We start from the raw sequence: 13,056 nt of genomic DNA, 5'->3' as shown, positions 1-13,056 counted from the left end.
AAAATAATTATGATGAATCGAGTCAATAACTTAAATTGTTCAACCAGCTTAGTTTAACTTGACTTTGACAACTTCCTACTCATTGTGTTCAAATTTCTCATAGTAATGACATCAAATCAAACAATCAAATTCGAATTTCATATTTTAACAACAAAAAAGTTTTAAATAAAAAAAGACAAAGAAAAAAGTTCATGTTTTGTTCACGTATCAGCAGAAAATACTATATCAGCCAAAAGTTAGTGAAACAGACTGAAATTTAGGTCGAGGTGGGGGATGATTCATCCCGATAAATAACTTGAACAAAATGGAATTGATAATTTTGCTTTTGCATGGACTTTTTGGTGGGTCTCTAACTCTATTCAAACTCAAAAGGAAGGAAAATAGTGGAGTATCACAAATACAACCAAGTTTGACTAATCCAACTAATTCAAAACTAGTAAGTCCTTAAATATTTTAAAATGAATTATTGGGAATGGCACTGGAAGCTTACAGCAGGCAATTCTCTCTGTTTAGGGTGCATTAGAGATCATTTACCCCAAGGTCTAGTTGATGCATATAATAAGTTCCAAGCAAATGATGACAAAATTTTAGTCTGTTTCTAGCTAGAACGGCATTAGAGAAAGAAGAAAGGAGGCTAGAGGAGGAAGAGGAACAGAAATATGCTAAGAGCACAATGGAGGAATTGATGAGGCTATGTGTAAAATGCACCAACATAACCTGTTAGGAAGGTGGTTTAGATGGCTTCTTTTACAAAAATCATGGGTTGCCCTAGGCTGATCAAGTTACTCATTGCTCTTGGAGATACTGATACTATCAAGCAGCTTGATTTCTTCTGCTGCTGTCACAACTTCAAGATGATAAAAAAAGAAGTAACTTATCACTAAAGGTTCTATTGCATTTTGTCACAAGCAGAGAAGCATAAATTGATCAACAGCCCAACAAAATTATATTAATCAACAAACCTCAAGAGAAATTTTTTAATGAATAATTAATTTTTATTGATCAAAACACTAGAAGATAAAACTTTAAACAAAGCATGACACACAACCAACAACCCAGTAACAATACTTAAAACAACCCTGTTTGCCACCAAAGTACAAATAGCTACATTTGCAACTACACTAAACAAGCCCAACAAGGCACTCAAACATTACAACAGTGCAAGTGTGCAACTCTATCAGACATTGCTCTAATCACAAACTGTTGAGTTGGTGGAAGCTTGAAATGCTTATATTCTGTGTAACAAAATAATAGTAGGTTATGCAAAATAGAAAAAGACATCACACATGAAACACTTCTGCCTTGGGCCTACATCCACGGACAATGTCTAACAGAAAATTTCACTAAGAAAATAGGAGATTACAAAATAGCACGAGACAAGAGAATCTTTAATTTCTATAAACTGATGCCAGTGCTTAAACTCTATAAAACCAATTGAACAAAGCCACACACATACAGCAAAAAGGAACCCTCCAAGGCTATTTCTTGACCACTTTAACGAGGGCCCAGGTGGGTGTGAGAGGAGAGACCTTCCTTGGGTAATTCTTCAACGACCTCTGGTAACTATCCCTCTTACTGCCACCATAGGCTTCAAGAAAAATTTGAACAATTTAAACCTGATGAAAAAACTAGTAAAAAATAGAGTGATGCGGAATGATTTTAATTTTTGAGTTTGTGGTGATTGGGATGTGAGTGCCAAATGGTAATAATGTTAAGGTACAACTACTCAACTAGCACAATACTTTTGAATTTTTTTTCTTAAATCTGACAATCAAAACCCACACTTTCATGTCATTATATTGTAATAGGAAGAAGAAAGATGATGACTTACAGGAAAAGAAGTCAAATAACTCCCTAAAGAATCAGCCATACATACTCCAAGTCTTTGGATTTGGTCTCTCATTAAAATAGTCTTCTCTGTTAAGATTATAAACTGAATAGTCTGTATATTGATGTGTGTAGAACAATGTACAATAGAGAGCCTTATATAGGCTAGATATGTGTGCAGTACAAGTAAAAAGAGTAAACTACAAGTACAGTATACTGGGCTAAGCCCAATGGGCTAACCTAGTCTAAACTATACACTAACATCCCCCCTCAAACTCGAGGTGGCAAGGAGGAAGCCAACTGGAGTTTGGATATAAGATCTCGAAGACGACCAGGCGGGTGAGTCTTGGTAAAGATATCAGCAGGCTGGTTAGTAGAGGAGATGGAGAATAACTTGAGATTTCCTTTCTTAAGATGCTGGCGAGTGATGTGGCAGTCGATCTCAATATGCTTAGTGCGTTCATGAAAGACATCATTATGAGCAATGTAGATAGCACTACGATTGTCACAATAAAGAGGAGTGGCAGTGGGCTGTGGAGCATCCATGTCAGCCAAGAGCCAGCGAAGCCAAACAAGCTCACAAGTGGTGTCGGCAAGGGCACGATACTCAGCCTCAGTACTGGAACGGGAAACCACATCCTGCTTCTTGCTGCGCCACGAGACCAGAGAAGTACCTAACAGGAAACAAAAACCTGTGATAGAGCATCGATCAGTCGGATCACCTGCCCAGTCAGCATCTGAATAAGCATGAAGCTCGAGAGAAGATCGAGAGGAGTAATGCAGACCATGATAAAGTGTGCCTTTGACATATCGAAGAATCCGAAGAACAGCAGCATAGTGGACAGAACGAGGTGCATCCATGAACTTACTAACCATACCCACGGCATGTGAAATATCCGGACGAGTAACAGTGAGATAGATCAAACTGCCAACCAACTGACGATAGCGAGTAGCATCGGATATAGGTTCACCGTCCAAGGGTGTGAGTTTTGCATTGTATTCCAAAGGAGTGGAAACAGTCTTGTTATCAGTGACACCGGCTTTGGAGAGAAGATCAGAAGCATATTTAGCCTGGGAAAGATAGTATCCATCAGAGGATGAGGTAACCTCAAGCCCAAGAAAATAGCTGAGAGTGCCCAGATCTTTCATCTCAAAATGCTGACTAAGGAAGTTCTGAAGAGAGCGGATACCTGCAGAATCATCTCCAGTAATAATCATATCATCAACATAAAGAAGAATAAGAGTGATACCAGCAGAGGATCGTCGAACAAAGAGAGCAGTGTCATGAGGACTTGAAGTGAAACCCTGCTGAGCAACAACTGAGCTAAACTTCTCAAACCAAGCTCGAGGAGCCTGCTTGAGGCCATAAAGAGCACAGCGAAGGCGGCAAACTTGATTGCCTGAGTGTGGATAGCCAGGGGGTGGTTGCATGTACACTTCTTCATGGAGGTCTCCATTGAGGAAAGTATTCTTCACATCCATTTGATAAAGAGGCCAACGGCGAACAGCAGCCACAGCAATGAGACATCTAACAGATGTAAGACGAGCAACAGGAGCAAATATTTCCTCATAGTCAATACCATACTCCTGAGTAAAGCCCTTGGCAACTAGGCGAGCTTTGTATCGTTCAATAGATCCATCAGCCTTGGTCTTGATCTTGTAAACCCACCTACAACCTACTACAGACTGACCAGGAGGCAAATCAACCATATCCCAAGTGTGATTCTTATAAAGGGCATCTAGTTCTTCATTCATAGCTTGCTGCCAAAGAGGGTCAGTATGAGCCTCACGATAGGTGTGAGGTTCATAGAGAGTGGCAAGAGCAAAAGAGCAATGATAATCAGTGAGATAAGGGGGAGGAATGCTTACCCGAGTGGAACGACGAAGTTCAGGACCAATAGGAGACTCAGGAGAGGGTGGTGCCACAGGATCCAAGACAGGCGGGTCATATGTCGGAGACAGAACCGGAGATGAGTCGTCTGGAGAGGCAGTCGATGCTGAAGAATCCTCCACAAGTTCAGGATAGAGAGGGAGGAAAAGATCAGTAAAAATGGGAGACTCTAAGGAAGAAGATGTAGGAAACTGCTGAAGACTCGTGAAAGGACGATGTTCCCAAAACTCAACATGACGGGAGACACGAAAGCGATGAGAAATGGGATCATAGCAGCGAAACCCTTTTTGAGACACACCATAACCAAGGAAACAACAGAGACGAGTACGAGGTTGGAGCTTTGTTCGTTCATGAGCAGGAAGAGAGACAAAACAAGCACAACCAAAAACCCGAAGAGAGGAGTAGTCAGGAGTTTGACCATAGAGAAGCTCAAATGGTGATTTGTTGTGTGTAGTTGGTGAAGGAATACGATTAATGGTGTGCACAGCAGTGAGTGCAGCCTCACCCCAAAAGCGCTCAGGAAGAGAGGCAGAAATGAGAAGGGTGCGGACAACATCAAGAATGTGACGATGTTTTCGTTCTACACGACCATTTTGTTGAGAGGTGTAAGGACAAGACCGCTGAGGAAGAGTACCATGTCTGTCTAAAAAGGATAGGAAAGATTTATCATTATATTCTTGAGCATTATCTGATCGAAAGACTTTAATGGTGCGATTGAACTGTGTTTCAATCATTTTATGAAATGTTTGGTAAATAGACACAAGTTCAGACCTATGGTGAAGCAGATAAATCCAAGTATACCGAGAAAAATCATCCACAAATATGACAAAATATTTAGATCCCCCCTCAGTGGGAACAGGTGCAGGACCCCAAATATCAGAATGTATAAGATCAAAAGGGGCAGAAGAAAAGGAGTCACTTTTATTAAAGGGCAATTTGGTTTGTTTGCCAAAATGACAGGAAGTACAATCAAATTTTTGAAACTGAACTGAACCTAAATGACCTTGAGAAGCTAATAATTGAAGACGAGATAAGGATGGATGACCAAGACGAGCATGCCATAGATCAGGTGAGGAGGTGGCAGTGGTAGCAGCTGCAGAAACAACTTGTGAAGGAATCTTCAAGTCATGAACCTCAAACATGCGACCAACCTTACGGCCTGTCCCAAGCACTTGACCCGTCCGGGGATCCTGCACATCCACACCATGATTAGTAAATAGAAGATCTACGCCTAATTCGCAAAGTTGACCAACAGAAAGCAAATTGAGGGATAACTTTGGAATATGAAAAGTGTCACTAAGGGATAAACAAGGAGAAGAGATTGTTCCTTTATGACTAACAGGCATAGGAGTTCCATCAGCAGTGTAAATGGTGATTGGATGTTCTAAGGGTGCCTTATCAGAAAATTGGGATTCATCAGGAGTCATATGGTTACAACATGCAGTATCAAAAAACCAAGGTTGTTTACCTGAGGTGACAGAGAGGGCAGTGGAAGTGCGGGATAAAACCTGTTGAACAACTGCCTCAATATCAGCCGTAGTAAGTGAGGAAGCCAAAGATGGACCTGTAGGAACCGATGGATCTGAAGGACATACAGCAGCTGCCTGAGGAAGAGAAGCTTTATTCTGCTCTTGCACAAATTTATGTAGCTTACGACAAACAGAGATGTCATGGCCTTTGGCACGGCAAAACTTGCAGTGAATACCTTTGGAAGACTGAGAGGTGGGACGCCCAGAGTTTATTCGCGGAGGAGCAGTGAATGCAACAATGGGAGGCTGTGGTGAGGGTGTAGCCAATACATGATCAGATGATGTCATGTGATAAGTAGGCCGACGATTCTCCTCAGAAATGAGCTCCTTTACTGCAGCATCAAGAGAAGGAGTAGGAGACCGGCTAAGTAGAGAAGCCCTAGTAGGCTCAAAATCCTCACGTAAACCCATCATGAAGTGCATAAATCTACGGCGATCCCGGTATTTGACAAAGAGCTCAATGTCCTTAGAACACACCAGTGGAGGATCTGCAGCAGAGAGTTGTTCCCACATAGTAGAAGTCTGAGAATAAAAATCAGAAATAGACTGACCTGTCTCTTGGCGCATTTGATAAAGCTTTGATTCAATGTGAAACTCCAAGCTTGAATCATTAGTGCAGTTATAACGATCGGCCAAAAATTTCCAAGCAGCCTCAGCAGTTTCAAGACGAGGAAGAAGATTATGAATGGAGGGAATAGAGGTATTGATAAACCAAGATAAGATCTTACTCTGAATACTCTCCCATTCCTCTAGACGTTCTTCATAATCATCTATTGTAACAGCAGTCTTGGAAGACTCTTCAGCAGCTGTGGCTTTGGACTTAGGGTCTGGTACTGGCTTAGGAATTGAACCAGTCACATATCTCCACAGTTTACGACCCTTGAGAAAGACGGTCATATTCTGAGACCATGCATGATAGCTAGTAGGACCATCCAACATGATGGTGATAGGACGTATGATATCTCGTTCACTTTGTTGAGCCATAATGAAGAAAATGACCAAAAAGTGAGATTTAGATACCTCAAATGCAGAAACGGAGCCCAAAATCAGAATCTACGCGAAAAACTAAGCAAGACAGGTCCTGTTGAAAAATTTTGACTTGGTCAACGGTCAAAGTCAACGGTCAAAGTCAAAGGTTAAAGTCAACGGGCGGCCTGGTCAAGTCAACTGATGACGTGTGCTGACGTGGGCGGTGTGACGTCACGCTAGGGCTGACGTGGCAGTTCCAGAAACGAAGCTGGCGCGTGGGGCGCGTGTCAGCGCGTGGAGCGCGTGGGAGGGCGTCTGTTCCGGCGCGTGGGGCGCGTGAGTGAGAGTGGCAGCGCGTGGCGGCGCGTGGAGGCGCGTGGAGCGCGTGTTCGTGAGGCAGAAACTTCAGGCGGCGCGTGTGAGGTTGTTTCTGGCCGTTCTTTGTTGGGTTTTGCTCGGGATTGTCTGTTCTGTCACTCAATGCCTTTGCTTTGACAGTTGGATGAGCAGAACAATAAGATCCGAGAGTTGTTGGGACTGTGGGCGTGATGGCGGTGACTCGCTTCTGACAGTGGCTACTGGATGAAGGCGAGGGCAGCGGAAGAACGCCGGAGACGTCCACAGGAACCAGAAAGTCAGAGGAATGGCTCTGATACCATGTTAAGATTATAAACTGAATAGTCTGTATATTGATGTGTGTAGAACAATGTACAATAGAGAGCCTTATATAGGCTAGATATGTGTGCAATACAAGTAAAAAGAGTAAACTACAAGTACAGTATACTGGGCTAAGCCCAATGGGCTAACCTAGTCTAAACTATACACTAACATTCTCCACTAGGTCTAGCCCCATCATCCTCATAATGACTTCGCTTATTTCTGCTACCTTCTGCAGCTAAATTGTCAATATCATGATGGATTACACCCAGATCCTCATAGAGCATGTTGTTTTTGCTGCTGCACTCTGTCATAGTAAATATGGAATTTACTGGTATTCATATTCCTTTTCAAATGGAATTAACTTCTATTAATAAAAGAAAATCCAACAATTTAGAGTACAACCACATAAGGCATCCACAAGAAATTATAGAGCTCCCTCCCTTGTACTACTTATGATTTTTGAAGCCAATATTAAGACAGATCGTATCATGGTTAGTTATAGGAGCTTAAGAGTTAAGTGTGTGACAAATAGATGTTTGATGATTTTTTGATTTGATATAGGTGTTCCAAATATGCATCTTATTCTGTTGGTAGGATTCTTTTATTCTTGAAACTTAAGGCTCCTGTGAATTTAAACAATTGTCTTTATATTTCTAAGAAATTAAATTTTAATGTTGGGTGGCTCCTGATAAATTAGTTTAGAGATCCTGAGTTTAACTTGGATTTTATAGACAGGAAACAGTTTTGTGCGTTGTATCTTATGACACTCTATAGGGCTGAATAGCTACTTTTATTCTAAAGGAAACCAAAGAACCAACCCGCAGGGTACACCTTTAGTACTTCAGTAGGGCAAGCTCTTTAAGAGGTTTCTTTTTTGTTTTAAAGGCAGCTAGCTCAATTAAGGAAGCATGATGCTGCTAGAGGAAGGCAGCTTCAACTTATTCGCCTCTTGTATATACATGCATACCTATACATGTAGCAGCTGAGTATGTTCAAAGGTACACTCATTTTTTATGACTGGCAATGTAGTAAGCATTCGATACTGCTTTCGTTTGTCAAGCACAATAAAAAGATTATCTTACAGGTAAAAATTGAGGTGACCGTTTGGCATGATTATTATTTTTTTTTTTGGGGGGAATTTTCTCATTAGAAGAAATATTACTTATTTGGTTTTAAGGCACATTTAATCATGCATTCCCCTGTAGAATACAACAGCCAGCACAACTGACCTAACTAAAGATATTTAAGGCAAACTGGGGCTGAAAAGCGAGAAAAAAGAAACTGTCCCATGTTAAGTCTTCCCCAGGAAGAGGGGGAGAAAAATGGTAAATGAAACGAAGGAAGAAGAACTGACATTGTGTTCCAATGAAAGGGGTGTAGATTTGAATAACAGTCTGAAAGAAACATTTTAAAACATGTGCTGCTGACAGTTACTTTAATTTCTCATGAGTTGTTAGTGTATGGTATTTCTCTCATGGCTTTATAAGTGATCTGAACAAGATATCCACGTTTGTCACTAAAATTTGAATTCAACTGCAAGTTCCATTGTGTCAGACTTCATAATCATATCAGTAATATATATTAACATGTTCAATGTTGCAGATTTCCTGCTTCAAGAAATTACTTATTGTTATCATGTATAAGCATTTATTATCCTTGTTTTGGAAGTTGGACCACACGAAGAATAAAGCAAATAATTTGCTCTATTATATCCTCTATCTGAGCTGAGTCAGATAATTTTTCCCTTTTTGACAGTTTTCCCTTTGTGTGTGTATGACTTCTAAATTTTGTGTCAAGATCAATGTGCTGTTTTGGTTCTTATTTTTAACTTTACTGAATTTTGTGTCAGGAAATCCAGAAGCAACTATTAAGAAGCACCTAGTTTGCAGTAGTTTTTTCATAGTAATTGGAGGAGTTTGCAAATCTGTCTGATTTGGCTGGTAACTCTCAAAAGAAAGAGGTTTTCTGTGCTGCTGTCCCAGATGGGCTGAAGAACCAATATTTTGAGCTCTTACAATTTAAAAAAGCCTCACTGCTGGTAATATACCTCGGGGTTCTTCCAATTTCTTGGAGTTGTTGTGTAAGAAAATGTATGCCCCTTCTTGAGATAACAGGCAGAATTGAATCCTGGCAGCAAGGAATCTTTCATTTGCAGAATGGCTCCAGTTGATCCAATCAATTCTTTATGGCCTTTAGGTTTTACTGGTCAAGCATCTTCATATTGCCAAAGAAGAGTATCAAGCCTATTGAACAGAAATTTAGTAGTTACCTATGGAGAGGAAGGAGCTTTAGGGGCTTAAGTATCGTGGGATGTTGTATGCTAAAGAGAATGTGGATTAGGTTTGAAAGGGGTGTAAGAAATGGAACAAAGCAGCCATAATTAGACATATATGGAATCTGTTTGCTAAGGCGGGGTCAATTTGGGTAGCTTGTGTTAAAATATTTTGTAACACGAGTTTCGGACTTTCGGGTTTGTTAACATCCCTCAAGATAGCTCTCAGGGCTAGACGAAAATTCTAAATCTTAGAAGCATTTTCAGGCTATTACTGAAGTTGAGGTTGTAGCTGATTCCTATGGCATGATTGGTGACATCCAGATGGAGTTCTAATTCAGAGGTATGGTACTCGAGTCATATATGATGTTGCTAGCAGATCAAATGCAAGGGTTTCAACTTTCAAGTGTTTTGAAAGATAAAAACTGGTCTTGGAAGTGAGTAAGATCAAATGGCCTTGTATCCATTCAGAGTAAACTTTGTTCACTAAACATTGGCGAAAGAGATAGAGTGGTACCTATTCAAGTGCAGAAACATGGGAGTGGGTCAGGGTTAAGCTTTTAACAGTTGGATGGTGGAAAATCACGTGTTTCTTTCAAGTTATTCCAAGATATTTATTCCTCTATTGGCTAGTAACAAGGACCAAATTAAGCACTCAGGACAGAATGCTACATTGGGCTTACACTGGTGATCTAAAAATGTGTACTCTGCAGGAAAAGCTTGGGATGCACACTTGTACTCTTGAGTTCTTTTAACTAGAAATTTGGAAAGAATTAATGGAGTGCTGCTTAATTGATTTCCTTTAATATGTGTGGGAAGACATCATTGTTTGGGGAGAAAATCAGTGGGAGGGAAAATCTCTTAAGGGCTGTGGTATGGAAGTTGGCCTTAGGTGCTGCTGTGTACCATTATGAGAACTGAGGAGGGCATTATGCAGTCCATATAGAGAGAGGTTAAACTAAGGTTCGAGACTAGACGTAACAATGTAATCTTTCTTAAATTGAGTCATTTGTAGTAAATGGGTAATTAATTTAGCTGTCATTGGTGAGTTCTGAAAATGAATTATCTCGGATTTTTATGTTGATTTAACATGTGTTAGACTAATTAAAATGAAGTGGTAAAATCAACTTCCATGTTTTAATATATAATAGAAGAAAAGTGATAAGAAATAAAAAAGAAACAGAACCTATTTATATTTCTTTCCATAATAAGATGAAAATTGAAGTGAAGTGTGTTTTGTTTTTGGATAAAAGCGTTCATGCCTAATAAAACAACATATTGTACAAATTATAGGACAAATTCATTTAAAATTTATTCAATCTTTTGGGTAATATTCTCAACTCTCATATGAATAGTAAATTCTGCTATAAACTTTACTAAGACTCATTGTCATGGAACATTGAATAGTTATCCACTTATTATTCATTTCTCTTTTTTGATCACCAAACAGTGAAAAAAAATAGTTTTACAAACTTCAACATTTTTTCATTACTTTTCTTTTTCTAACCTCAATTGCATATAAGTTGTGCAAATCATGGTCCAAAATCAACATCCGAACCCAGCCAGGTTTTTGTTGGATATTTCTTAAATATGAATCATAGACCCAAATGCCAGCAAGGGAAAAGAAAAAGCATACATTATATATGTGGGACTGTTGGAGAAAAGGCAAAACAACAATTATATAAATGCAACAGTCCTCAAGAGAAATTTCAATAAGTATTTTGCATAGAAATAGAAGTTCAACAGAGAATTACATTTGCAGGACAAAATAAAAACATGATTTAATCAATAATAAGAGCCATTTGACAGTTAATTTAAATACAGGGACGGATCTACGTTGGGGCAAAGGGGGGCCATTGCCCCACCCACATCATAAAAAAAAAAAAAAAAAAAAAAAAAAAAAAAAAAAAAAAAACCTAGTATAAAAAAATTAAGATTTGCCCTTATATATATATATATATTTGTCTGTCCTCCTCTAAAATATTTAGATATTGACCTACAAGAAAATAAATAAATAAATAAAATTCATGCCCCTTTAACTACAAAAAAAAAAAAAAAAAATGGACTAAACAAAAATCGTGCAAAAAATAAGAAACACTTATTTTGTATGTTATACTTTGTTGATGTGTTTTATAATATGAAATGTTTAAGAAATACTTATTTTGTATGTAGTATTTTGTTGAATATGAAATAGATGTTAGTTTTTATTTTCATAATTTTTTTTTTTGGTTTTAAGCTTTGTCCCCCAGTATGAATCCTGGTTCCGTCCCTGTTTAAATAGCTGACCATTTTGAGTCCTTGAGCTTGACCACTTTAGAAAGAGCCCAGGTGGATGTGAGAGAAGGAACCCTACTTGTCTAATTCTTCAAAATGGCTCTGCTAACTATCCCTCTTACCGCCGCCATATAAAAGTGCCCCAACAAGACAGCAAGAAAAAATTAAATTATTCCAACCTGATTTTAAAGGGAAAAAAAGTGGCTATATGAGGGCCAAAAGGTAATATGCTACGGTACATCTGCACACTAAATGCTATGATTTATATTTATTTTTTAAATGCTAGTAAGGGAACTCCAAAAAGAAAAACTTTATAATTTTATACCTATGACAAATTAAATTTGTTGTCATGCCAAAAATAAACCTGACAATCAAAACCTACACTTTCATTTCATTGGATTCCCTCCCCAAAATAAAGAAAACATCAAGATTTGTAAATTGTATAATAGAAAGAAGAAAGATGATGACTTACAGGCAAAGCGGTCAAAAATTTCTCTTATATTGGAGGTGGTTCGTCATAAGAGTAGTCTTCATCACTAGGCCCCACCCATCATCGTCATCATGGAATCACTTATTTCAGGTACCTTTGGAGGCTGTATCATCAATATCATGATCAATTGCACCCAGATCCTCACCGAGCATGCTACTTGTATACCGCATGAATCCCATTGTTCACCACCACCAAGTTATTGCCACTTATTTCAATATCAAGTTTACTGGATCCAATCACATCAATTTGACTAAGTTTATCTCCCAATACGTTCCACTTAAAATAGATAGAGGACACATAGAGCAGCCAAAGGTGAGGTAATTTAAATTTACCATATTTTGTCATAAAAGAAGAGCGTACTGTAGATGTCCTTGAAAATCCATTGACTTTAAACAAACATGTAAGCTTAGAGTAATTACACAACTCTTTTGTAAAAAAAACCAAAGCACAACGCAATTCCCATCAACTTTTCATCACTCCCACAGTAAGGCACTTGTTGAAATGGGTTTTCCTCTCTCAAGTTTTTCATCGTCCTTAAAGGTGACAATGCCTTTCTGTATCAAAGCTTCATATAGATGGCCCATAAACTTGTAGCGAGTGTCCTCGCCTCTGAAACTGAGGAAAACATCACACTTCCATCGTCCAGTAGACGAAGAAGAAGAAGAAGAACTTGGGAAAGATGATGAGTCCTTTTAACTTTTCTCTCTTACACTAAAAGTGCAATTGTATAGTTCCAAATCCAACCAAAAAAAAACTCTCTTAGCAACTCCAACCAGTAAATTTTTTTTTTTTTGAAAAACAAAATAGAATTTAAAAGAAAAAAAAACCATGAATCAATATTTATGTTATTTTTAGTAGGGAAGATCGAAGTGAAAGCATAAAAGAGTGGAATGATAGAAAATATTTTAGTTTTCAACCATGTGTGTTTGGTTGGGAGAATAAAAAGTAGAATGATAGAAAACAAATATAATTTGTTATTAAAAGACACACTTTTAACAAAATGGATTGAAAAAAATTATGGACACATTGTGGAAGCGTATTTAGGACCTTGGACTATGAATGCTGGATATATTGGTAGACTTGCTTGACTTTTAAAAGAGACTCGTCTTGTTTAGGCAAGAGAATTGAAAAGGAGAGGAGTATG

The 13,056-nt window shown here is 38.6% G+C and overlaps 1 protein-coding gene and 1 long non-coding RNA gene across 4 annotated transcripts in view; both read right to left on the bottom strand.

Moving 5' to 3' along the window:
• Positions 1 to 13,056, bottom strand: part of LOC126693566 (disease resistance protein RUN1-like) — a 127,983-nt gene that overhangs the window by 50,162 nt on the left and 64,765 nt on the right. The gene's annotated exons all lie outside the window — the stretch shown is intronic.
• LOC126693575 (uncharacterized) lies at positions 1,269 to 12,154 on the bottom strand. Its single transcript, XR_007645429.1, has 4 exons — positions 11,435 to 12,154; positions 7,046 to 7,178; positions 1,832 to 1,912; positions 1,269 to 1,588 (listed from the first exon to the last, which is right to left on the bottom strand). It is a non-coding gene; the product is annotated as an uncharacterized LOC126693575 (long non-coding RNA).

Source organism: Quercus robur, chromosome 7 (genome assembly GCF_932294415.1).
Source record: "Quercus robur chromosome 7, dhQueRobu3.1, whole genome shotgun sequence".
NCBI lineage: Eukaryota > Viridiplantae > Streptophyta > Magnoliopsida > Fagales > Fagaceae > Quercus > Quercus robur.
Note: the sequence above shows the minus strand (reverse complement) of the source record. Positions and strands in the feature narration are given on the sequence as shown.